At 43.9% G+C, this 23,770-nt stretch overlaps 1 long non-coding RNA gene across 1 annotated transcript in view; it reads left to right on the plus strand.

Moving 5' to 3' along the window:
- Positions 1-23,770, plus strand: part of LOC137218213 (uncharacterized) — a 384,576-nt gene that overhangs the window by 129,989 nt on the left and 230,817 nt on the right. The window lies entirely within an intron of this gene.

Raw genomic sequence — 23,770 nt, forward strand, 5'->3', positions numbered from 1 at the left:
ATTCCTGTTCATCTTCCGCAGAAATTGCAAACTGGGCCAAACAGGAGGTTAAAGGGACTGACTCTCCAAGTCGGGAGAGTGTTAGTAAAGCGTCTGGAATGTTGCACCCGAGTACCAGGGTACGAAAACTGAGACATATTTGAACACGTCTCCCGATCACATGGTTGATCATACTCTAGGTTCCACATGCATGTTTTAGCTGAAGGAAGAATACCTTAAACCTGTGTAGTTGAAACCCGTGGAATGGGTACCATGCAATATGACTTCAAAGGGTCTTCATTTGCTCACCGAACCTCTCCAATCCTATCACTGCTGCGTTTATGCCCCTGTACACATGCTTGATTCTCTTTCGGAGACATAGCAATCTGTAGGTTTTAAGATACTTACTAGTCAGGTACATTCTTAGGCGTTTAATATGGGGTGTTGAGTCCATTTCGTTGAGCTAGGAGTAGCTCTTGTCTATTCCATATTTGGCTTAAGGAACTTTATCTGTGCTCATTTCAATCTCTGGTTTTATGCAGCACCCCAACTCACCTTTCCTCTTAAGCAAGCATAAGTTGGTTTTCTAAATTTGAGACCCTGTTCTGTTTTGGAATTCAGTTCCTGTGTAGCCAAGTTTACATTCCGTGTATTAGTGATATCTTATGATGTTTCTTTTTCTGTGTGACTTATTTCAGTTAGAATCATCGTACCTGAATCCACTCATTATGCTGCTACGGGCCTGATGACATAGATTTCATTGCTGAGTGATACTGCATTGTACGTAAGTACCACAAGTTCTTTATCCATTTTTCACTTTCTGTGATATTGAACTTGTACGGTAAACGAGGTTCTTGTAAACAGAGGCATCCCAAACTTTGGGGTGGCTGTGTCTTTTTGATTTTAATTTCCCTAAGCTATAGGACCATAAGTGGAAGTGCCCTAGGCTCTGTTGCTTTGGTTTTTAGATGTTTCAGGAAACAGCATACACTTCTCCCTAGTGTCTGTTGGCAATTTACATCCCGCCCATCAGCATAACAAGGCTCCCATTTCTCCATGGCCTGTCCTGCCTTTCTGGATTTTACACTTTCTTCAGATGGCCCTTTTGACCGGGGGAAGTGAGACTTCATTGTAGTGCAGATTTCCTTTGCAAGTTTGCTTGGTTGGCCAAAAAGTGCGTATGCGTTTTTTCCTGAATATATTCAGGAAAAAACGCATACGCCCTTTTTGGCCAAGTGCATCATTGTGGACGTTCTGCCTCTTTTCCTATGCTTTCAATGCAATTCCAGTCTACCTCCTGAAATCGGTTTCCTGCAATTCTGCCCTGCTTTCAAGTCCTCTTGGCAGCCTTACTTCAGTATATTTTTGGACGATAGCTGTCATTTATAAGTCTGCAGGTTTGTGAATTACAGTGCCCCTGAGCTCCTTTCTTCAACTCGCTTTCTTGTCACCTGGCCGCAACACCGCAGGATGGCTTCAGGCCCTAATCTAGTTCCGGCACGGCACACTGAGCCTTTGGTTAATTCCTCTTCCTGGTGGGAAATGAGAGTTAAATTTGCCCGTCCAGACACCTCCAGCTAGTCTCTCATTGGTTCTCGCTATTCCTGTTCATCTTCCGCAGAAATTGAAAACTGGGCCAAACAGGAGGTTAAAGGGACTGACTCTCCAAGTCGGGAGGGTGTTAGTAAAGCGTCTGGAATGTTGCACCCGAGTACCAGGGGAGGAAAACTGAGACATATTTGAACACGTCTCCCGATCACATGGTTGATCATACTCTAGGTTCCACATGCATGTTTTAGCTGAAGGAAGAATACCTTAAACCTGGGTAGTTGAAACCCGTGGAAAGGGTACCATGCAATATGACTTCAAAGGGTCTTCATTTGCTCACCGAACCTCTCCAATCCTATCACTGCTGCGTTTATGCCCCTGTACACACGCTTGATTCTCTTTTGGAGACATAGCAATCCATAGGTTTTAAGATACTTACTAGTCAGGTACATTCTTAGGCGTTTAATATGGGGTGTTGAGTCCATTTCGTTGATCAAGGAGTAGCTCTTGTCTATTCCATATTTGGCTTAAGGAACTTTATCTGTGCTCATTTCAATCTCTGGTTTTATGCAGCACCCCAACTCACCTTTCCTCTTAAGCAAGCATAAGTTGGTTTTCTAAATTTGAGACCCTGTTCTGTTTTGGAATTCAGTTCCTGTGTAGCCAAGTTTACATTCCGTGTATTACTGATATCTTATGATGTTTCTTTTTCTGTGTGACTTATTTCAGTTAGAATCATCGTACCTGAATCCACTCATTGTGCTGCTAAGGGCCTGATGACATAGATTTCATTGCTGAGTGATACTGCATTGTACATAAGTACCACAAGTTCTTTATCCATTTTTCACTTTCTGTGATATTGAACTTGTACGGTAAACGAGGTTCTTGTAAACAGAGGCGTCCCAAACTTTGGGGTGGCTGTGTCTTTTTGATTTTAATTTCCCTAAGCTATAGGACCATAAGTGGAAGTGCCCTAGGCTCTGTTGCTTTGCTTTTTAGATGTTTCAGGAAACACCATACACTTCTCCCGAGTGTCTGTTGGCAATTTACATCCCGCCCATCAGCATAACAAGGCTCCCAGTTCTCCATGGCCTGTCCTGCCTTTCTGGATTTAAACTTTCTTCAGATGGCCCTTTTGACCGGGGGGAAGTGAGACTTCATTGTAGTGCAGATTTCCTTTGCAAGTTTGCTTGGTTGGCCAAAAAGGGCGTATGCGTTTTTTCCTGAATATATTCAGGAAAAAACGCATACGCCCTTTTTGGCCAAGTGCATCATTGTGGACATTTTGCCTCTTTTCCTATGCTTTCAATGCAATTCCAGTCTACCTCCTGAAATCGGTTTCCTGCAATTCTGCCCTGCTTTCAAGTCCTCTTGGCAGCCTTACTTCAGTATATTTTTGGACGATAGCTGTCATTTATAACTCTGCAGGTTTGTGAATTACAGTGCCCCTGAGCTCCTTTCTTCAACTCGCTTTCTTGTCACCTGGCCGCAACACCACAGGATGGCTTCAGGCCCTAATCTAGTTCCGGCACGGCACACTGAGCCTTTGGTTAATTCCTCTCCCTGGTGGGAAATGAGAGTTAAATTTGCCCGTCCAGACACGTCCAGCTAGTCTCTCATTGGTTCTCGCTATTCCTGTTCATCTTCCGCAGAAATTGCAAACTGGGCCAAACAGGAGGTTAAAGGGACTGACTCTCCAAGTCGGGAGAGTGTTAGTAAAGCGTCTGGAATGTTGCACCCGAGTACCAGGGTATGAAAACTGAGACATATTTGAACACGTCTCCCGATCACATGGTTGATCATACTCTAGGTTCCACATGCATGTTTTAGCTGAAGGAAGAATACCTTAAACCTGGGTAGTTGAAACCCATGGAAAGGGTACCATGCAATATGACTTCAAAGGGTCTTCATTTGCTCACCGAACCTCTCCAATCCTATCACTGCTGCGTTTATGCCCCTGTACACATGCTTGATTCTCTTTCGGAGTCATAGCAATCCATAGGTTTTAAGATACTTACTAGTCACGTACATTCTTAGGCATTTAATATGCGGTGTTGAGTCCATTTTGTTGAGCAAGGAGTAGCTCTTGTCTATTCCATATTTGGCTTAAGGAAATTTATCTGTGCTCATTTCAATCTCTGGTTTTATGCAGCACCCCAACTCTCCTTTACCCTTAAGCAAGCATAAGTTGGTTTTCTAAATTTGAGACCCTGTTCTGTTCTGTAATTCAGTTCCTGTGTAGCCAAGTTTACATTCCGTGTATTACTGATATCTTATGATGTTCTTTTTCTGTGTGACTTATTTCAGTTAGAATCATCGTACCTGAATCCACTCATTATGCTGCTACGGGCTTGATGACATAGATTTCATTGCTGAGTGATACTGCATTGTACGTAAGTACCACAAGTTCTTTATCCATTTTTCACTTTCTGTGATATTGAACTTGTACGGTAAACGAGGTTCTTGTAAACAGAGGCGTCCCAAACTTTGGGGTGGCTGTGTCTTTTTGATTTTAATTTCCCTAAGCTATAGGACCATAAGTGGAAGTGCCCTAGGCTCTGTTGCTTTGCTTTTTAGATGTTTAAGGAAACACCATACACTTCTCCCGAGTGTCTGTTGGCAATTTACATCCCGCCCATCAGCATAACAAGGCTCCCAGTTCTCCATGGCCTGTCCTGCCTTTCTGGATTTTACACTTTCTTCAGATGGCCCTTTTGACCGGGGGGAAGTGAGACTTCATTGTAGTGCAGATTTCCTTTGCAAGTTTGCTTGGTTGGCCAAAAAGGGCGTATGCGTTTTTTCCTGAATATATTCAGGAAAAAACGCATACGCCCTTTTTGGCCAAGTGCATCATTGTGGACGTTCTGCCTCTTTTCCTATGCTTTCAATGCAATTCCAGTCTACCTCCTGAAATCGGTTTCCTGCAATTCTGCCCTGCTTTCAAGTCCTCTTGGCAGCCTTACTTCAGTATATTTTTGGACGATAGCTGTCATTTATAAGTCTGCAGGTTTGTGAATTACAGTGCCCCTGAGCTCCTTTCTTCAACTCGCTTTCTTGTCACCTGGCCGCAACACCGCAGGATGGCTTCAGGCCCTAATCTAGTTCCGGCACGGCACACTGAGCCTTTGGTTAATTCCTCTCCCTGGTGGGAAATAAGAGTTAAATTTGCCCGTCCAGACACCTCCAGCTAGTCTCTCATTGGTTCTCGCTATTCCTGTTCATCTTCCGCAGAAATTGCAAACTGGGCCAAACAGGAGGTTAAAGGGACTGACTCTCCAAGTGGGGAGAGTGTTAGTAAAGCGTCTGGAATGTTGCACCCGAGTACCAGGGCAGAAAAACTGAGACATATTTGAACACGTCTCCCGTTCTCACGGTCGATCATACTCTGGGTTCCACATGCATGTTTTAGCCGAAGGAAGAATACCTTAAACCTGGAGAGCTGAGACCCGTGTAATGGGTACCATGCAATATGACTTCAAAGGGTCTTCATTTGCTCACCGAACCTCTCCAATCCTATCACTGCTGCGTTTATGCCCCTGTACACATGCTTGATTCTCTTTCGGAGTCATAGCAATCCATAGGTTTTAAGATACTTACTAGTCACGTACATTCTTAGGCATTTAATATGCGGTGTTGAGTCCATTTTGTTGAGCAAGGAGTAGCTCTTGTCTATTCCATATTTGGCTTAAGGAAATTTATCTGTGCTCATTTCAATCTCTGGTTTTATGCAGCACCCCAACTCTCCTTTACCCTTAAGCAAGCATAAGTTGGTTTTCTAAATTTGAGACCCTGTTCTGTTCTGTAATTCAGTTCCTGTGTAGCCAAGTTTACATTCCGTGTATTACTGATATCTTATGATGTTCTTTTTCTGTGTGACTTATTTCAGTTAGAATCATCGTACCTGAATCCACTCATTATGCTGCTACGGGCTTGATGACATAGATTTCATTGCTGAGTGATACTGCATTGTACGTAAGTACCACAAGTTCTTTATCCATTTTTCACTTTCTGTGATATTGAACTTGTACGGTAAACGAGGTTCTTGTAAACAGAGGCGTCCCAAACTTTGGGGTGGCTGTGTCTTTTTGATTTTAATTTCCCTAAGCTATAGGACCATAAGTGGAAGTGCCCTAGGCTCTGTTGCTTTGCTTTTTAGATGTTTAAGGAAACACCATACACTTCTCCCGAGTGTCTGTTGGCAATTTACATCCCGCCCATCAGCATAACAAGGCTCCCAGTTCTCCATGGCCTGTCCTGCCTTTCTGGATTTTACACTTTCTTCAGATGGCCCTTTTGACCGGGGGGAAGTGAGACTTCATTGTAGTGCAGATTTCCTTTGCAAGTTTGCTTGGTTGGCCAAAAAGGGCGTATGCGTTTTTTCCTGAATATATTCAGGAAAAAACGCATACGCCCTTTTTGGCCAAGTGCATCATTGTGGACGTTCTGCCTCTTTTCCTATGCTTTCAATGCAATTCCAGTCTACCTCCTGAAATCGGTTTCCTGCAATTCTGCCCTGCTTTCAAGTCCTCTTGGCAGCCTTACTTCAGTATATTTTTGGACGATAGCTGTCATTTATAAGTCTGCAGGTTTGTGAATTACAGTGCCCCTGAGCTCCTTTCTTCAACTCGCTTTCTTGTCACCTGGCCGCAACACCGCAGGATGGCTTCAGGCCCTAATCTAGTTCCGGCACGGCACACTGAGCCTTTGGTTAATTCCTCTCCCTGGTGGGAAATAAGAGTTAAATTTGCCCGTCCAGACACCTCCAGCTAGTCTCTCATTGGTTCTCGCTATTCCTGTTCATCTTCCGCAGAAATTGCAAACTGGGCCAAACAGGAGGTTAAAGGGACTGACTCTCCAAGTGGGGAGAGTGTTAGTAAAGCGTCTGGAATGTTGCACCCGAGTACCAGGGCAGAAAAACTGAGACATATTTGAACACGTCTCCCGTTCTCACGGTCGATCATACTCTGGGTTCCACATGCATGTTTTAGCCGAAGGAAGAATACCTTAAACCTGGAGAGCTGAGACCCGTGTAATGGGTACCATGCAATATGACTTCAAAGGGTCTTCCTTTGCTCGCCGAACCTCTCCAATCCTATCACTTCTGTGTTTATGCCCCTTTACACACGCTTGATTCTCTTTTGGAGACATAGCAATCCATAGGTTTTAAGATACTTACTAGTCAGGTACATTCTTAGGCGTTTAATATGGGGTGTTGAGTCCATTTCATTGAGCAAGGATTAGCTCTTGTCTATTCCATATTTGGCTTAAGGAACTTTATCTGTGCTCATTTCAATCTCTGGTTTTATGCAGCACCCCAACTCACCTTTCCCCTTAAGCAAGCATAAGTTGGTTTTCTAAATTTGAGACCCTGTTCTGTTTTGGAATTCAGTTCCTGTGTAGCCAAGTGTACATTCCGTGTATTAGTGATATCTTATGATGTTTCTTTTTCTGTGTGACTTATTTCAGTTAGAATCATCATACCTGAATCCACTCACTATGCTGCTACGGGCCTGATGACATAGATTTCATTGCTGAGTGATACTGCATTGTACGTAAGTACCACAAGTTCTTTATCCATTTTTCACTTTCTGTGATATTGAACTTGTACGGTAAACGAGGTTCTTGTAAACAGAGGCGTCCCAAACTTTGGGGTGGCTGTGTCTTTTTGATTTTAATTTCCCTAAGCTATAGGACCATAAGTGGAAGTGCCCTAGGCTCTGTTGCTTTGTTTTTTAGATGTTTCAGGAAACAGCATACACTTCTCCCTAGTGTCTGTTGGCAATTTACATCCCGCCCATCAGCATAACAAGGCTCCCAGTTCTCCATGGCCTGTCCTGCCTTTCTGGATTTTACACTTTTTTCTGATGGCCCTTTTGACCGGGGGGAAGTGAGACTTCATTGTAGTGCAGATTTCCTTTGCAAGCTTGCTTGGTTGGCCAAAAAGGGCGTATGCGTTTTTTCCTGAATATATTCAGGAAAAAACGCATATGCCCTTTTTGGCCAAGTGCATCATTGTGGACGTTCTGCCTCTTTTCCTATGCTTTCAATGCAATTCCAGTCTACCTCCTGAAATCGGTTTCCTGCAATTCTGCCCCGCTTTCAAGTCCTCTTGGCAGCCTTACTTCAGTATATTTTTGGACGATAGCTGTCATTTATAACTCTGCAGGATTGTGAATTACAGTGCCCCTGAGCTCCTTTCTTCAACTCGCTTTCTTTTGAGCTGACCGCAACACCGCAGGATGGCTTCAGGCCCTAATCTGGTTCCGGCACGGCACGCTGAGCCTTTGGTTATTTCCTCTTCCTGGTGGGAAATGAGAGTTAAATTTGCCCGTCCAGACACGTCCAGCTAGTCTCTCATTGGTTCTCCCTATTCCTGTTCATCTTCGGCAGAAATTGCAAACTGGGCCAAACAGGAGGTTAAAGGTGCTGACTCTCCAAGTGGGGAGTGTGTTAGTAAAGCGTCTGGAATGTTGCACCCGAGTACCAGGGGAGGAAAACTGAGACATATTTGAACACGTCTCCCGTTCACACGGTTGATCATACTCTGGGTTCCACATGCATGTTTTAGCTGAAGGAAGAATACCTTAAACCTGGAGAGTTGAGACCCGTGTAATGGGTACCATGCAATATGACTTCAAAGGGTCTTCATTTGCTCACCAAACCTCTCCAATCCTATCACTGCTGCGTTTATGCCCCTGTATACACGCTTGATTCTCTTTTGGAGACATAGCAATCCATAGGTTTTAAGATACTTACTAGTCAGGTACATTCTTAGGCGTTTAATAAGGGGTGTTGAGTCCATTTCGTTGAGCAAGGAGTAGCTCTTGTCTATTCCATTTTTGGCTTAAGGAACTTTATCTATGCTCATTTCAATCTCTGGTTTTATGCAGCACCCCAACTCACCTTTCGCCTTAAGCAAGCATAAGTTGGTTTTCTAAATTTGAGACCCTATTCTGTTCTGTAATTCAGTTCCTGTGTAGCCAAGTTTACATTCCGTGTATTACTGATATCTTATGATGTTTCTTTTTCTGTGTGACTTATTTCAGTTAGAATCATCATACCTGAATCCACTCATTGTGCTGCTGAGGGCCTGATGACATAGATTTCATTGCAGAGTGATATTGCTTTGTAAGTAAATACCACAACTTCTTTATCCATTTTTCACTTTCTGCAATGTTGAACTTGTACTGTAAACGAGGTTCTTGAAAAGAGAGGTGTCCCAAACTTTGGGGTGGCTGTGTCTTTTTGATTTTAATTTCCCTAAGCTATAGGACCATAAGTGGAAGTGCCCTAGGCTCTGTTGCTTTGTGTTTTAGATGTTTCAGGAAACACCATACACTCCTCCCGAGTGTCTGTTGGCAATTTACATCCCGCCCATCAGCATAACAAGGCTCCCAGTTCTCCATGGCCTGTCCTGCCTTTCTGGATTTTACACTTTTTTCAGATGGCCCTTTTGACCGGGGGGAAGTGAGACTTCATTGTAGTGCAGATTTCCTTTGCAAGCTTGCTTGGTTGGCCAAAAAGGGCGTATGCGTTTTTTCCTGAATATATTCAGGAAAAAACGCATATGCCCTTTTTGGCCAAGTGCATCATTGTGGACGTTCTGCCTCTTTTCCTATGCTTTCAATACAATTCCAGTCTACCTCCTGAAATCGGTTTCCTGCAATTCTGCCCCGCTTTCAAGTCCTCTTGGCAGCCTTACTTCAGTATATTTTTGGACGATAGCTGTCATTTATAACTCTGCAGGTTTGTGAATTACAGTGCCCCTGAGCTCCTTTCTTCAACTCGCTTTCTTGTGACCTGGCCGCAACACCGCAGGATGGCTTCAGGCCCTAATCTGGATCCGGCACGGCACGCTGAGCCTTTGGTTATTTCCTCTTCCTGGTGGGAAATGAGAGTTTAATTTGCCCGTCCAGACACCTCCAGCTACTCTCTCATTGGTTCTCGCTATGCCTGTTCATCTTTCGCAGAAATTGCAAACTGGGCCAAACAGGAGGTTAAAGGCGCTGAGTCTCCAAGTGGGGAGAGTGTTAGTAAAGCGTCTGGAATGTTGCACCCGAGTACCAGGGGAGGAAAACTGAGACATATTTGAACACGTCTCCCAATCACATGGTTGATCATACTCTAGGTTCCACATGCATGTTTTAGCTGAAGGAAGAATACCTTAAACCCGGGTAGTTGAAAACCGTGGAATGGGTACCATGCAATATGCCTTCAAAGGGTCTTCATTTGCTCACCGAACCTCTCCAATCCTATCACTGCTGCGTTTATGCCCCTGTACACATGCTTGATTCTCTTTCGGAAACATAGCAATCCATAGGTTTTAAGATACTTACTAGTCAGGTACATTCTTAGGCGTTTAATATGGGGTGTTGAGTCCATTTTGTTGAGCAAGGAGTAGCTCTTGTCTATTCCATATTTGGCTTAAGGAAATTTATCTGTGCTCATTTCAATCTCTGGTTTTATGCAGCACCCCAACTCACCTTTACCCTTAAGCAAGCATAAGTTGGTTTTCTAAATTTGAGACCCTGTTCTGTTCTGTAATTCAGTTCCTATGTAGCCAAGTTTACATTCCGTGTATTACTGATATCTTATGATGTTTCTTTTTCTGTGTGACTTATTTCAGTTAGAATCATCGTACCTGAATCCACTCATTATGCTGCTACGGGCCTGATGACATAGATTTCATTGCTGAGTGATACTGCATTGTACGTAAGTACCACAAGTTCTTTATCCATTTTTCACTTTCTGTGATATTGAACTTGTACGGTAAACGAGGTTCTTGTAAACAGAGGCGTCCCAAACTTTGGGGTGGCTGTGTCTTTTTGATTTTAATTTCCCTAAGCTATAGGACCATAAGTGGAAGTGCCCTAGGCTCTGTTGCTTTGTTTTTTAGATGTTTCAGGAAACACCATACACTTCTCCCGAGTGTCTGTTGGCAATTTACATCCCGCCCATCAGCATAACAAGGCTCCCAGTTCTCCATGGCCTGTCCTGCCTTTCTGGATTTTACACTTTTTTCAGATGGCCCTTTTGACCGGGGGGAAGTGAGACTTCATTGTAGTGCAGATTTCCTTTGCAAGCTTGCTTGGTTGGCCAAAAAGGGCGTATGCGTTTTTTCCTGAATATATTCAGGAAAAAACGCATACGCCCTTTTTGGCCAAGTGCATCATTGTGGACGTTCTGCCTCTTTTCCTATGCTTTCAATGCAATTCCAGTCTACCTCCTGAAATCGGTTTCCTGCAATTCTGCCCCGCTTTCAAGTCCTCTTGGCAGCCTTACTTCAGTATATTTTTGGACGATAGCTGTCATTTATAACTCTGCAGGATTGTGAATTACAGTGCCCCTGAGCTCCTTTCTTCAACTCGCTTTCTTTTGAGCTGGCCGCAACACCGCAGGATGGCTTCAGGCCCTAATCTGGTTCCGGCACGGCACGCTGAGCCTTTGGTTAATTCCTCTTCCTGGTGGGAAATGAGAGTTAAATTTGCCCGTCCAGACACCTCCAGCTAGTCTCTCATTGGTTCTCGCTATTCCTGTTCATCTTCCGCAGAAATTGCAAACTGGGCCAAACAGGAGGTTAAAGGGACTGACTCTCCAAGTGGGGAGAGTGTTAGTAAAGCGTCTGGAATGTTGCACCCGAGTACCAGGGCAGAAAAACTGAGACATATTTGAACACGTCTCCCGTTCTCACGGTCGATCATACTCTGGGTTCCACATGCATGTTTTAGCCGAAGGAAGAATACCTTAAACGTGGAGAGCTGAGACCCGTGTAATGGGTACCATGCAATATGACTTCAAAGGGTCTTCCTTTGCTCGCCGAACCTCTCCAATCCTATCACTTCTGTGTTTATGCCCCTTTACACACGCTTGATTCTCTTTTGGAGACATAGCAATCCATAGGTTTTAAGATACTTACTAGTCAGGTACATTCTTAGGCGTTTAATATGGGGTGTTGAGTCCATTTCGTTGAGCAAGGAGTAGCTCTTGTCTATTCCATATTTGGCTTAAGGAACTTTATCTGTGCTCATTTCAATCTCTGGTTTTATGCAGCACCCCAACTCACCTTTCCCCTTAAGCAAGCATAAGTTGGTTTTCTAAATTTGAGACCCTGTTCTGTTTTGGAATTCAGTTCCTGTGTAGCCAAGTGTACATTCCGTGTATTAGTGATATCTTATGATGTTTCTTTTTCTGTGTGACTTATTTCAGTTAGAATCATCATACCTGAATCCACTCACTATGCTGCTACGGGCCTGATGACATAGATTTCATTGCTGAATGATACTGCATTGTATGTAAGTACCACAAGTTCTTTATCCATTTTTCACTTTCTGTGATATTGAACTTGTACGGTAAACGAGGTTCTTGTAAACAGAGGCGTCCCAAACTTTGGGGTGGCTGTGTCTTTTTGATTTTAATTTCCCTAAGCTATAGGACCATAAGTGGAAGTGCCCTATGCTCTGTTGCTTTGTTTTTTAGATGTTTCAGGAAACAGCATACACTTCTCCCTAGTGTCTGTTGGCAATTTATATCCCGCCCATCAGCATAACAAGGCTCCCAGTTCTCCATGGCCTGTCCTGCCTTTCTGGATTTTACACTTTTTTCAGATGGCCCTTTTGACCGGGGGGAAGTGAGACTTCATTGTAGTGCAGATTTCCTTTGCAAGCTTGCTTGGTTGGCCAAAAAGGGCGTATGCGTTTTTTCCTGAATATATTCAGGAAAAAACGCATACGCCCTTTTTGGCCAAGTGCATCATTGTGGACGTTCTGCCTCTTTTCCTATGCTTTCAATGCAATTCCAGTCTACCTCCTGAAATCGGTTTCCTGCAATTCTGCCCCGCTTTCAAGTCCTCTTGGCAGCCTTACTTCAGTATATTTTTGGACGATAGCTGTCATTTATAACTCTGCAGGATTGTGAATTACAGTGCCCCTGAGCTCCTTTCTTCAACTCGCTTTCTTTTGAGCTGACCGCCACACCGCAGGATGGCTTCAGGCCCTAATCTGGTTCCGGCACGGCACGCTGAGCCTTTGGTTATTTCCTCTTCCTGGTGGGAAATGAGAGTTAAATTTGCCCGTCCAGACACGTCCAGCTAGTCTCTCATTGGTTCTCCCTATTCCTGTTCATCTTCCGCAGAAATTGCAAACTGGGCCAAACAGGAGGTTAAAGGTGCTGACTCTCCAAGTGGGGAGTGTGTTAGTAAAGCGTCTGGAATGTTGCACCCGAGTACCAGGGGAGGAAAACTGAGACATATTTGAACACGTCTCCCGTTCACACGGTTGATCATACTCTGGGTTCCACATGCATGTTTTAGCTGAAGGAAGAATACCTTAAACCTGGAGAGTTGAGACCCGTGTAATGGGTACCATGCAATATGACTTCAAAGGGTCTTCATTTGCTCACCAAACCTCTCCAATCCTATCACTGCTGCGTTTATGCCCCTGTATACACGCTTGATTCTCTTTTGGAGACATAGTAATCCATAGGTTTTAAGATACTTACTAGTCAGGTACATTCTTAGGCGTTTAATAAGGGGTGTTGAGTCCATTTCGTTGAGCAAGGAGTAGCTCTTGTCTATTCCATTTTTGGCTTAAGGAAGTTTATCTATGCTCATTTCAATCTCTGGTTTTATGCAGCACCCCAACTCACCTTTCGCCTTAAGCAAGCATAAGTTGGTTTTCTAAATTTGAGACCCTGTTCTGTTCTGTAATTCAGTTCCTGTGTAGCCAAGTTTACATTCCGTGTATTAGTGATATCTTATGATGTTTCTTTTTCTGTGTGACTTATTTCAGTTAGAATCATCATACCTGAATCCACTCATTGTGCTGCTGAGGGCCTGATGACATAGATTTCATTGCAGAGTGATATTGCTTTGTAAGTAAATACCACAACTTCTTTATCCATTTTTCACTTTCTGCAATGTTGAACTTGTACTGTAAACGAGGTTCTTGAAAAGAGAGGCGTCCCAAACTTTGGGGTGGCTGTGTCTTTTTGATTTTAATTTCCCTAAGCTATAGGACCATAAGTGGAAGTGCCCTAGGCTCTGTTGCTTTGTGTTTTAGATGTTTCAGGAAACACCATACACTCCTCCCGAGTGTCTGTTGGCAATTTACATCCCGCCCATCAGCATAACAAGGCTCCCAGTTCTCCATGGCCTGTCCTGCCTTTCTGGATTTTACACTTTTTTCAGATGGCCCTTTTGACCGGGGGGAAGTGAGACTTCATTGTAGTGCAGATTTCCTTTGCAAGCTTGCTTGGTTGGCCAAAAAGGGCATATGCGTTTTTTCCTGAATATATTCAGGAAAAAACGCATATGCCCTTTTTGGCCAAGTGCATCATTGTGGACGTTCTGCCTCTTTTCCTATGCTTTCAATACAATTCCAGTCTACCTCCTGAAATCGGTTTCCTGCAATTCTGCCCCGCTTTCAAGTCCTCTTGGCAGCCTTACTTCAGTATATTTTTGGACGATAGCTGTCATTTATAACTCTGCAGGTTTGTGAATTACAGTGCCCCTGAGCTCCTTTCTTCAACTCGCTTTCTTGTGACCTGGCCGCAACACCGCAGGATGGCTTCAGGCCCTAATCTGGATCCGGCACGGCACGTTGAGCCTTTGGTTATTTCCTCTTCCTGGTGGGAAATGAGAGTTAAATTTGCCCGTCCAGACACCTCCAGCTACTCTCTCATTGGTTCTCGCTATGCCTGTTCATCTTTCGCAGAAATTGCAAACTGGGCCAAACAGGAGGTTAAAGGCGCTGAGTCTCCAAGTGGGGAGAGTGTTAGTAAAGCGTCTGGAATGTTGCACCCGAGTACCAGGGGAGGAAAACTGAGACATATTTGAACACGTCTCCCAATCAAATGGTTGATCATACTCTAGGTTCCACATGCATGTTTTAGCTGAAGGAAGAATACCTTAAACCTGGGTAGTTGAAAACCGTGGAATGGGTACCATGCAATATGACTTCAAAGGGTCTTCATTTGCTCACCGAACCTCTCCAATCCTATCACTGCTGCGTTTATGACCCTGTACACATGCTTGATTCTCTTTCGGAAACATAGCAATCCATAGGTTTTAAGATACTTACTAGTCAGGTACATTCTTAGGCGTTTAATATGCGGTGTTGAGTCCATTTCGTTGAGCAAGCAGCAGCTCTTGTCTATTCCATATTTGGCTTAAGGAACTTTATCTGTGCTCATTTCAATCTCTGGTTTTATGCAGCACCCCAACTCTCCTTTCCCCTTAAGCAAGCATAAGTTGGTTTTCTAAATTTGAGACCCTGTTCTGTTCTGTAATTCAGTTCCTGTGTAGCCAAGTTTACATTCCGTGTATTACTGATATCTTATGATGTTTCTTTTTCTGTGTGACTTATTTCAGTTAGAATCATCATACCTGAATCCACTCATTGTGCTGCTAAGGGCCTGATGACATAGATTTCATTGCTTAGTGATACTGCATTGTAAGTAAATACCACAACTTCATTATCCATTTTTCACTTTCTGCGATGTTGAACTTGTACTGTAAACGAGGTTCTTGTAAACAGAGGCGTCCCAAACTTTGGGGTGGCTGTGTCTTTTTGATTTTAATTTCCCTAAGCTATAGGACCATAAGTGGAAGTGCCCTAGGCTCTGTTGCTTTGTTTTTTAGATGTTTCAGGAAACACCATACACTTCTCCCGAGTGTCTGTTGGCAATTTACATCCCGCCCATCAGCATAACAAGGCTCCCAGTTCTCCATGGCCTGTCCTGCCTTTCTGGATTTTACACTTTTTTCAGATGGCCCTTTTGACAAGGGGGAAGTGAGACTTCATTGTAGTGCAGATTTCCTTTGCAAGTTTGCTTGGTTGGCCAAAAAGGGCGTATGCGTTTTTTCCTGAATATATTCAGGAAAAAACGCATACGCCCTTTTTGGCCAAGTGCATCATTGTGGACGTTCTGCCTCTTTTCCTATGCTTTCAATGCAATTCCAGTCTACCTCCTGAAATCGGTTTCCTGCAATTCTGCCCCGCTTTCAAGTCCTCTTGGCAGCCTTACTTCAGTATATTTTTGGACGATAGGTGTCATTTATAACTCTGCAGGTTTGTGAATTACAGTGCCCCTGAGCTCCTTTCTTCAACTCGCTTTCTTGTGAGCTGGTCGCAACACCGCAGGATGGCTTCAGGCCCTAATCTGGTTCCGGCACGGCACGCTGAGCCTTTGGTTAATTCCTCTTCCTGGTGGGAAATGAGAGTTAAATTTGCCCGTCCAGACACCTCCAGCTAGTCTCTCATTGGTTCTCACTATGCCTGTTCATCTTCCGCAGAAATTGCAAACTGGGCCAAACAGGAGGTTAAAGGCGCTGACTCTCCAAGTGGGGAGAGTGTTAGTAAAGCGTCTGGAATGTTGCACCCGAGTACCAGGGGAGGAAAACTGAGACATATTTGAACACGTCTCCCCTTCACATGGTTGATCATACTCTGGGCTCCACATGCATGTTTTAGCTGAAGGAAGAATACCTTAAACCTGGGTAGTTGAAACCCGTGGAATGGGTACCATGCAATATGACTTCAAAGGGTCTTCATTTGCTCACCGAACCTCTCCAATCCTATCACTGCTGCGTTTATGCCCCTGTACACACGCTTGATTCTCTTTTGGAGACATAGCAATCCATAGGTTTTAAGATACTTACTAGTCAGGTACATTCTTAGGCGTTTAATATGGGGTGTTGAGTCCATTTCGTTGAGCAAGGAGTAGCTCTTGTCTATTCCATATTTGGCTTAAGGAACTTTATCTGTGCTCATTTCAATCTCTGGTTTTATGCGGCACCCCAACTCACCTTTCCCCTTAAGCAAGTATAAGTTGGTTTTCTAAATTTGAGACCCTGTTCTGTTCTGTAATTCAGTTCCTGTGTAGCCAAGTTTACATTCCGTGTATTAGTGATATCTTATGATGTTTCTTTTTCTGTGTGACTTATGTCAGTTAGAATAATCATACCTGAATCCACTGATTATGCTGCTGAGTGCCTGATGACATACATTTCATTGCTGAGTGATACTGCATTGTAGGTAAGTACCACAAGTTCTTTATCCATTTTTCACTTTCTGTGATATTGAACTTGTACGGTAAACGAGGTTCTTGTAAACAGAGGCGTCCCAAACTTTGGGGTGGCTGTGTCTTTTTGATTTTAATTTCCCTAAGCTATAGGACCATAAGTGGAAGTGCCCTAGGCTCTGTTGCTTTGTTTTTTAGATGTTTCAGGAAACACCATACACTTCTCCCGAGTGTCTGTTGGCAATTTACATCCCGCCCATCAGCATAACAAGGCTCCCAGTTCTCCATGGCCTGTCCTGCCTTTCTGGATTTTACACTTTTTTCAGATGGCCCTTTTGACCGGGGGGAAGTGAGACTTCATTGTAGTGCAGATTTCCTTTGCAAGTTTGCTTGGTTGGCCAAAAAGGGCGTATGCGTTTTTTCCTGAATATATTCAGGAAAAAACGCATACGCCCTTTATGGCCAAGTGCATCATTGTGGACGTTCTGCTTCTTTTCCTATGCTTTCAATGCAATTCCAGTCTACCTCCTGAAATCGGTTTCCTGCAATTCTGCCCCGCTTTCAAGTCCTCTTGGCAGCCTTACTTCAGTATATTTTTGGACGATAGCTGTCATTTATAACTCTACAGGTTTGTGAATTATAGTGCCCCTGAGCTCCTTTCTTCAACTCACTTTCTTGTGACCTGGCCGCAACACCGCAGGATGGCTTCAGGCCCTAATCTGGTTCCGGCACAGCACTCTGAGCCTTTGGTTAATTCCTCTTCCTAGTGGGAAATGAGAGTTAAATTTGCCCGTCCAGACACCTCCAGCTAGGCTCTCATTGGTTCTCGCTATGCCTGTTCATCTTCCGCAGAAATTGCAAACTGGGCCAAACAGGAGGTTAAAGGGACTGAGTCTCCAAGTCGGGAGAGTGTCAGTTAAGCGTCTGGAATGTTGCACCCAAGTACCAGGGTACGAAGACTGAGACATGTTTGAACACGTCTCCCGATCACATGGTTGATCATACTCTAGGTTCCACATGCATGTTTTAGCTGAAGGAAGAATACCTTAAACCTGGGTAGTTGAAAACCGTGGAATGGGTACCATGCAATATGTCTTCAAAGGGTCTTCATTTGCTCACCGAACCTCTCCAATCCTATCCCTGCTGCGTTTATGCCCCTGTACACACGCTTGATTCTCTTTTGGAGACATAGCAATCCATAGGTTTTAAGATACTTACTAGTCAGGTACATTCTTAGGCGTTTAATATGGGGTGTTGAGTCCATTTCGTTGAGCAAGGAGTAGCTCTTGTCTATTCCATATTTGGCTTAAGGAACTTTATCTGTGCTCATTTCAATCTCTGGTTTTATGCAGCACCCCAACTCACCTTTCCCCTTAAGCAAGCATAAGTTGGTTTTCTAAATTTGAGACCCTGTTCTGTTTTGGAATTCAGTTCCTGTGTAGCCAAGTTTACATTCCGTGTATTAGTGATATCTTATGATGTTTCTTTTTCTGTGTGACTTATTTCAGTTAGAATCATCGTCCCTGAATCCACTCATTATGCTGCTACGGACCTGATGACATAGATTTCATTGCTGAGTGATACTGCATTGTACATAAGTACCACAAGTTCTTTATCCATTTTTCACTTTCTGTGATATTGAACTTGTATGGTAAACGAGGTTCTTGTAAACAGAGGCGTCCCAAACTTTGGGGTGGCTGTGTCTTTTTGATTTTAATTTCCCTAAGCTATAGGACCATAAGTGGAAGTGCCCTAGGCTCTGTTGCTTTGTGTTTTAGATGTTTCAGGAAACAGCATACACTTCTCCCTAGTGTCTGTTGGCAATTTACATCCCGCCCATCAGCATAACAAGGCTCCCAGTTCTCCATGGCCTGTCCTGCCTTTCTGGATTTTACACTTTTTTCAGATGGCCCTTTTGACCGGGGGGAAGTGAGACTTCATTGTAGTGCAGATTTCCTTTGCAAGTTTGCTTGGTTGGCCAAAAAGGGCGTATGCCTTTTTTCCTGAATATATTCAGGAAAAAACGCATACGCCCTTTTTGGCCAAGTGCATCATTGTGGACGTTCTGCCTCTTTTCCTATGCTTTCAATGCAATTCCAGTCTACCTCCTGAAATCGGTTTCCTGCAATTCTGCCCCGCTTTCAAGTCCTCTTGGCAGCCTTACTTCAGTATATTTTTGGACGATAGCTGTCATTTATAACTCCACAGGTTTGTGAATTACAGTGACCCTGAGCTCCTTTCTTCAACTCGCTTTCTTTTGAGCTGACCGCAACACCGCAGGATGGCTTCAGGCCCTAATCTGGTTCCGGCACGGCACGCTGAGCCTTTGGTTATTTCCTCTTCCTGGTGGGAAATGAGAGTTAAATTTGCCCGTCCAGACACCTCCAGCTAGTCTCTCATTGGTTCTCCCTATTCCTGTTCATCTTCCGCAGAAATTGCAAACTGGGCCAAACAGGAGGTTAAAGGCGCTGACTCTCCAAGTGGGGAGAGTGTTAGTAAAGCGTCTGGAATGTTGCACCCGAGTACCAGGGGAGGAAAACTGAGACATATTTGAACATGTCTCCCCTTCACATGGTTGATCATACTCTGGGCTCCACATGCATGTTTTAGCTGAAGGAAGAATACCTTAAACCTGGAGAGTTGAGACCCGTGGAATGGGTACCATGCAATATGACTTCAAAGGGTCTTCATTTGCTCACCGAACCTCTCCAATCCTATCCCTGCTGCGTTTATGCCCCTGTACACACGCTTGATTCTCTTTTGGAGACATAGCAATCCATAGGTTTTAAGATACTTACTAGTCAGGTACATTCTTAGGCGTTTAATATGGGGTGTTGAGTCCATTTCGTTGAGCAAGGAGTAGCTCTTGTCTATTCCATATTTGGCTTAAGGAACTTTATCTGTGCTCATTTCAATCTCTGGTTTTATGCAGCACCCCAACTCACCTTTCCCCTTAAGCAAGCATAAGTTGGTTTTCTAAATTTGAGACCCTGTTCTGTTTTGGAATTCAGTTCCTGTGTAGCCAAGTTTACATTCCGTGTATTAGTGATATCTTATGATGATTTTTTTTCTGTGTGACTTATTTCAGTTAGAATCATCGTACCTGAATCCACTCATTATGCTTCTACGGGCCTGATGACCTAGATTTCATTGCTGAGTGATACTGCATTGTACGTAAGTACCACAAGTTCTTTATCCATTTTTCACTTTCTGTGATATTGAACTTGTACGGTAAACGAGGTTCTTGTAAACAGAGGCGTCCCAAACTTTGGGGTGGCTGTGTCTTTTTGATTTTAATTTCCCTAAGCTATAGGACCATAAGTGGAAGTGCCCTAGGTTCTGTTGCTTTGTGTTTTAGATGTTTCAGGAAACACCATACACTTCTCCCGAGTGTCTGTTGGCAATTTACATCCCGCCTATCAGCAAAACAAGGCTCCCAGTTCTCCATGGCCGGTCCTGCCTTTCTGGATTTTACACTTTTTTCAGATGGCCCTTTTGACCGGGGGGAAGTGAGACTTCATTGTAGTGCAGATTTCCTTTGCAAGCTTGCTTGGTTGGCCAAAAAGGGCGTATGCGTTTTTTCCTGAATATATTCAGGAAAAAATGCATACACCCTTTTTGGCCAAGTGCATCATTGTGGACGTTCTGCCTCTTTTCCTATGCTTTCAATGCAATTCCAGTCTACCTCCTGAAATCGGTCTCCTGCAATTTTGCCCCGCTTTCAAGTCCTCTTGGCAGCCTTACTTCAGTATATTTTTGGACGATAGGTGTCATTTATAACTCTGCAGGTTTGTGAATTACAGTGCCCCTGAGCTCCTTTCTTCAACTCGCTTTCTTGTGAGCTGGCCGCAACACCGCAGGATGGCTTCAGGCCCTAATCTGGTTCTGGCACGGCACGCTGAGCCTTTGGTTAATTCCTCTTCCTGGTGGGAAATGAGAGTTAAATTTGCCCGTCCAGACACCTCCAGCTAGTCTCTCATTGGTTCTCACTATGCCTGTCCATCTTCCGCAGAAATTGCAAACTGGGCCAAAGAGGAGGTTAAAGGGACTGACTCTCCAAGTCGGGAGAGTGACAGTAAAGCGTCTGGAATGTTGCACCTGAGTACCAGGGTACGAAAACTGAGACATGTTTGAACACGTCTCCCGATCACATGGTTGATCATACTCTAGGTTCCACATGCATGTTTTAGCTGAAGGAAGAATACCTTAAACCTGGGTAGTTGAAACCCGTGGAATGGGTACCATGCAATATGACTTCAAAGGTTCTTCATTTGCTCACCGAACCTCTCCAATCCTATCACTGCTGCGTTTATGCCCCTGTACACATGCTTGATTCTCTTTCGGAGACATAGCAATCCATAGGTTTTAAGATACTTACTAGTCCGGTACATTCTTAGGCGTTTAATATGGGGTGTTGAGTCCATTTCGTTGAGCAAGGAGTAGCTCTTGTCTATTCCATTTTTGGCTTAAGGAACTTTATCTGTGCTCATTTCAATCTCTGGTTTTATGCAGCACCCCAACTCACCTTTCCCCTTAAGCAAGCATAAGTTGGTTTTCTAAATTTGAGACCCTGTTCTGTTCTGTAATTCAGTTCCTGTGTAGCCAAGTTTACATTCCGTGTATTACTGATATCTTATGATGTTTCTTTTTCTGTGTGACTTATTTCAGTTAGAATCATCATACCTGAATCCACTCATTGTGCTGCTGAGGGCCTGATGACATAGATTTCATTGCTGAGTGATATTGCTTTGTAAGTAAATACCACAACTTCTTTATCCATTTTTCACTTTCTGTGATGTTGAACTTGTACTGTAAACGAGGTTCTTGTAAAGAGAGGTGTCCCAAACTTTGGGGTGGCTGTGTCTTTTTGATTTTAATTTCCCTAAGCTATAGGACCATAAGTGGAAGTGCCCTAGGCTCTGTTGCTTTGTTTTTTAGATGTTTCAGGAAACACCATACACTTCTCCCGAGTGTCTGTTGGCAATTTACATCCCGCCCATCAGCATAACAAGGCTCCCAGTTCTCCATGGCCTGTCCTGCCTTTCTGGATTTTACACTTTTTTCAGATGGCCCTTTTGACCGGGGGGAAGTGAGACTTCATTGTAGTGCAGATTTCCTTTGCAAGCTTGCTTGGTTGGCCAAAAAGGGCGTATGCGTTTTTTCCTGAATATATTCAGGAAAAAACGCATACGCCCTTTTTGGCCAAGTGCATCATTGTGGACGTTCTGCCTCTTTTCCTATGCTTTCAATGCAATTCCAGTCTACCTCCTGAAATCGGTTTCCTGCAATTCTGCCCCGCTTTCAAGTCCTCTTGGCAGCCTTACTTCAGTATATTTTTGGACGATAGCTGTCATTTATAACTCTGCAGGTTTGTGAATTACAGTGCCCCTGAGCTCCTTTCTTCAACTCGCTTTTTGTGAGCTGGCCGCAACACCGCAGGATGGCTTCAGGCCCTAATCTGGTTCCGGCACAGCAGTCTGAGCCTTTGGTTAGTTCCTCTTCCTAGTGGGAAATGAGAGTTAAATTTGCCCGTCCAGACACCTCCAGCTAGTCTCTCATTGGTTCTCGCTATGCCTGTTCATCTTCCGCAGAAATTGCAAACTGGGCCAAACAGGAGGTTAAAGGGACTGACTCTCCAAGTCGGGAGAGTGTCAGTAAAGCGTCTGGAATGTTGCACCCAATTACCAGGGTACGAAAACTGAGACATATTGGAACACGTCTCCCGATCACATGGTTGATCATACTCTAGGTTCCACATGCATGTTTTAGCTGAAGGAAGAATACCTTAAAACTGGGTAGTTGACACCCGTGGAATGGGTACCATGCAATATGACTTCAAAGGGTCTTCATTTGCTCACCGAACCTCTCCAATCCTATCACTGCTGCGTTTATGCCCCTGTACACATGCTTGATTCTCTTTCGGAGACATAGCAATCCATAGGTTTTAAGATACTTACTAGTCAGATACATTCTTAGGCGTTTAATATGCGGTGTTGAGTCCATTTCGTTGAGCAAGGAGCAGCTCTTGTCTATTCCATATTTGGCTTAAGGAACTTTATCTGTGCTCATTTCAATCTCTGGTTTTATGCAGCACCCCAACTCACCTTTCCCCTTAAGCAAGCATAAGTTGGTTTTCTAAATTTGAGACCCTGTTCTGTTCTGTAATTCAGTTCCCGTGTAGCCAAGTTTACATTCCGTGTATTAGTGATATCTTATGATGTTTCTTTTTCTGTGTGACTTATTTCAGTTAGAATCATCGTACCTGAATCCACTCATTATGCTGCTATGGTCGTGATGACATAGATTTCATTGCTGAGTGATACTGCATTGTACGTAAGTATCACATGTTCTTTATCCATTTTTCACTTTCTGTGATATTGAACTTGTACGGTAAACGAGGTTCTTGTAAACAGAGGTGTCCCAAACTTTGCAGTGGCTGTGTCTTTTTGATTTTAATTTCCCTAAGCTATAGGACCATAAGTGGAAGTGCCCTAGGCTCTGTTGCTTTGTTTTTTAGATGTTTCAGGAAACAGCATACACTTCTCCCAAGTGGCTGTTGGCAATTTACATCCTGCCCATCAGCATAACAAGTCTCCCAGTTCTCCATGGCCTGTCCTGCCTTTCTGGATTTTACACTTTTTTCAGATGGCCCTTTTGACCGGGGGGAAGTGAGACTTCATTGTAGTGCAGATTTCCTTTGCAAGCTTGCTTGGTTGGCCAAAAAGGGCGTATGAGTTTTTTCCTGAATATATTCAGGAAAAAATGCATACTCCCTTTTTGGGCAAGTGCATCATTGTGGACGTTCTGCCTCTTTTCCTATGCTTTCTATGCAATTCCAGTCTACCTCCTGAAATCGGTTTCCTGCAATTCTGCCCCGCTTTCAAGTCCTCTTGGCAGCCTTACTTCAGTATATTTTTGGACGATAGGTGTCATTTATAACTCTGCAGGTTTGTGAATTACAGTGTCCCTGAGCTCCTTTCTTCAACTCGCTTTCTTTAGAGCTGGCTGCAACACCGCAGGATGGCTTCAGACCCTAATCTGCTTCCGGCACGGCACGCTGAGCCTTTGGTTATTTCCTCTTCCTGGTGGGAAATGAGAGTTAAATTTGCCCGTCCAGACACCTCCAGCTAGTCTCTCATTTGTTCTCCCTATTCCTGTTCATCTTCCGCAGAAATTGCAAACTGGGCCAAACAGGAGGTTAAAGGGACTGACTCTCCAAGTCGGG

This window comes from Pseudorca crassidens, unplaced genomic scaffold (assembly GCF_039906515.1).
Source record: "Pseudorca crassidens isolate mPseCra1 unplaced genomic scaffold, mPseCra1.hap1 Scaffold_50, whole genome shotgun sequence".
NCBI lineage: Eukaryota > Metazoa > Chordata > Mammalia > Artiodactyla > Delphinidae > Pseudorca > Pseudorca crassidens.